This window comes from Apteryx mantelli, chromosome 24 (genome assembly GCF_036417845.1).
Source record: "Apteryx mantelli isolate bAptMan1 chromosome 24, bAptMan1.hap1, whole genome shotgun sequence".
Classification (NCBI taxonomy): Eukaryota; Metazoa; Chordata; class Aves; order Apterygiformes; family Apterygidae; genus Apteryx; species Apteryx mantelli.
The window spans coordinates 4643315-4646740 of NC_090001.1; the positions used below are offsets into that span (position 1 = coordinate 4643315).

Genomic DNA, 3426 nt, shown 5'->3' on the forward strand with positions numbered 1-3426 from the left:
TATGTCCCTGCTGGCCTCGCTGGCCATTCCTGCACCCCTCCCCTGTGCTCCCCAAAGGGCCTCAGGCTGGCGGTGCTGCTCTCCAGAGTGAGCGGGCTATGGGGCCACAGGGTGACTCTGCACTGGCTGTGCTGGTCAGGGCAGACCCAGCTGGACCAGCACCATTGCGCCTGACCACCCCCTCCCAGGTTCTGTGGCTGTGGACGATGCTGGAAGCAAACACAGGACATTTCAAATGGCTCAGGAGGTGTTCACATATGTCATTTGGCAGAATGATTTTTTTTTTCATTTCAGATGACATAATTATTACAGATAGAATGCCCAAAGCACAAGAGTTGCCCGTGATAAATTGTAAATAGCTTGTGAGACGAGATGGGCAGCTTATTGCTGCAGAGACAGTAATCATTGAACCAGTTTCTTCAGTGCATCCTTGAGCTCCTTGTTCCTCATGCTGTAGATGAGGGGGTTCACTGTTGGAGGCACCACTGCGTACAGAACAGCCACCACCAGATCCAGAACTGGGGAGGAGAGGGAGGGGGGCTTCAGGTAGGCAAACATGATAGTGCTGATAAACACAGAGACCATGGCCAGGTGAGGGAGGCACATGGAGAAGGCTTTGTGCCAGCCCTGCTCAGAGGGGATCCTCAGCACAACTGTGAAGATCTGCACATAGGACAGCACAATAAAAACAAAACATCCCAAAGATAAACAAATACTAACCACAAGCACCACAAGTTCCCTGAGGTAGGTGTCTGAGCAGGAGAGCTTGAGGATCTGGGGGATTTCACAGAAGAACTGCTCCACAACATTGCCTTGGCACAGTGGTATGGAAAATGTGTTAGCAGTGTGCAGGAGAGCATAGAGAAAACCACTGGCCCAGGCTGTTGCTGCCATTTGGACGCAAGCTCTGTTGCTCATGATGGTCCCATAGTGCAGGGGTTTGCAGATGGCCACATAGCGGTCGTAGGCCATTACAGTGAGAACAGAATACTCAGTTGGAAAGAAAAAGGCAAGCAGAAAGACCTGGGCAGCACATCCCCAGTAGGAAATGGCCCTGGTGTTGCTCAGGGAATTAGCCATGGATTTGGGGCAGTGATGGAGATGGTGCCAAGGTCAAGGAGGGAGAGGTTGAGGAGGAAAAAGTACATGGGGGTGTGGAGGCGGTGGTCGCAGGCTACGGCTGTGATGATGAGGCCATTGCCCAGGAGGGCAGCCAGGTAGATGCCCAGGAAGAGCCAGAAGTGCAAGAGCTGCAGCTGCCGTGTGTCCGCAAATGCCAGGAGGAGGAACTCACTGAGGGAGCTGCTGTTGGACATTTACTTCCTCTGGCCTTTGGGGCCTGTCCAAGGAGGAAATAACACCGACAAGTTAGAGCAGGCTTCTCTAAGGCAAACCCATCTCATTTCTCATAGAAACCCCCATGTCTTCTCTGTCCTTTACATTCAGGTTCTGCTCCCTGTCTGGAGCTCTGCTTTGCACTCGCTGAGTGTGCTCTGCTGAGCAGGGGCCTCTGCTAACTATTTCCAGAGGAGTCAGTCCTGCCCTGCTGGGGGGTGTAAATGGAGTTGTCAAACAGTCCCAGGTATTTGGTGGGATTCCCACGGATGGACACCGTGAGCTGAACGGATGGGTCTTGGTACAATGACCCAGTGGGAATTTTCTCTATTTTCCATAATGAGAGATGAATATAGCACTCATGGCAGCTGTCTCTGAAAGAGAAGACCCTTGTGAGGGAGTCCTCTCCCCCACCCTTGAGCACCTCTTGAACAGAGATGTCTGTGTCTGAATCAGTGACACCAGCTGCCACTCCAGCAAGGAAAAGAAACACTGAGGTGAAGGCAGGCGCTGACCTGCTCCTTTCTCGATGTTTCCGTTCCAAGGAGATAGACCCTCTCCTCACACCAATTTACCATCTGTGCTCTTTCTGCAGGGACTGTAATGGGAGTGGGAAGTGGCTAGCTCTGATGCACACGTCCTGCAGCAGGTTACATCTACCCCTTATGTGGAAAGACTGTCCAGCATGTTGACACCTATTTTCTCCAGAAAATAATCTTCAGCAGGGAGTCTGATTATATATATTGATTTCATTTTCAGATGCCTCCATCACACTGTGGGAGCATTCTTTGGGTAGAAATCTTTGCCATTTCAGTTGCTCTCAGCATGAGCACTTGTGCATCTGAAGACGGAAAAAGGGCTTGCTGTGACTTTGTACAGAGTCACGGGATGTGGTCTGTCAATTAATCTTGCCCCTCACTGCCCTGCCCTTGCACCTCACTCAGCTAAAGGACACTCACACTCACAAGTTCATCTCAGAAAGAAACATGACTGAGCTGAGAGCAGAGGAGTACAGTTTTAAAAGAAAGATTTCCAAAGTCTTCTCCCTCAGGCCAGATATGGAGAGAGTGATGAAGAGTGTGAGAAGGCTTCTGACTCACAGGACCAGACCAAGGACTCTCAGATAGCACAAAATGCTAGAGGGAAGCTGTGCTCTTCTGGAAGGCAGCTTGCAGATTGGCAGGACACCCCAGGGAAACTGTCAAGGGTCCTAAAGATGGGCTCTCCTTAAGAGGGAGACAGCTCATTAAGACTCTAAAGGGAGAGACAGAGCAAAAGGTCTGTGAGCATCCTCAGCAGGTCCCTTCATCCCCACCTCAGCCTACAGACAGCACCAGCATCACCTTTACGGCCTCAAGAGGGTTTTTCTGACCTGCTCCTGAGGACCTGTGAGCACAGAGATAGCCCTGGCCAGTGCCCTGTCCCGGAAGCTCCAGGCAGCAGAGATGGGCACGGACTGCGAGGGAATTCCTAACAGAAACAGCATGGGAGGATGGATTTGAGCAAGTCAGGGACAGTGGTGCAGTGCCGACACCTTCCCCAGGGTGCTCAGGTCTGCCCTGCACAAACCTCCCAGCAGCAGCGCACTGTCCAGGGGCATTCCCCTGTGTGCAGGTGAGAAGGAGCAGGTCAGATGAACCCTCAAGAGGTGACCATCCAGGGGGAGTTTGCTGCTGTCTATAGACTAAGGGGTTGCTGAAGGGTCTTTCAGAAGTTCCTAGCAGAACTACTGATTGCTCTTTGAAACTGTTAATGAATCTCAGTCCCTTGTCCCAACCTCACAGCTCCATTTCCATTTTCCCCATGCCAGCTAGAAGGAAACTTAAAGCACCAACTCAGAAAAGAGCCTTTCTTTCAGGAAACACCTGTCTTGGCCTTCCTTTTGCAAAGTGCCCTCAGAAATGTCCTGTGCCTGAACCAGAGCTGTGAGCAGCCCTGATCCACACAGCACCCTCTCAAAAGAATGAACTCTTCTGCCAGCGGTCACTCCTGCCACCCAGAGCTTCTCCCCACAATGCCATAGGGAGCTCTCTGGGTAGTGCTGACCTGTGCAGGCAGCAGAGTCACTGCCCCGGGCAAACAGCACCCTGG

General features: G+C 51.9%; 1 pseudogene; it reads right to left on the bottom strand.

Annotated features, from left to right (window-relative positions):
• Window positions 1-402: 402 nt before the first annotated feature.
• LOC136994114 (olfactory receptor 14C36-like) lies at window positions 403-1316 on the bottom strand (annotated as a pseudogene).
• Window positions 1317-3426: the final 2110 nt, after the last annotated feature.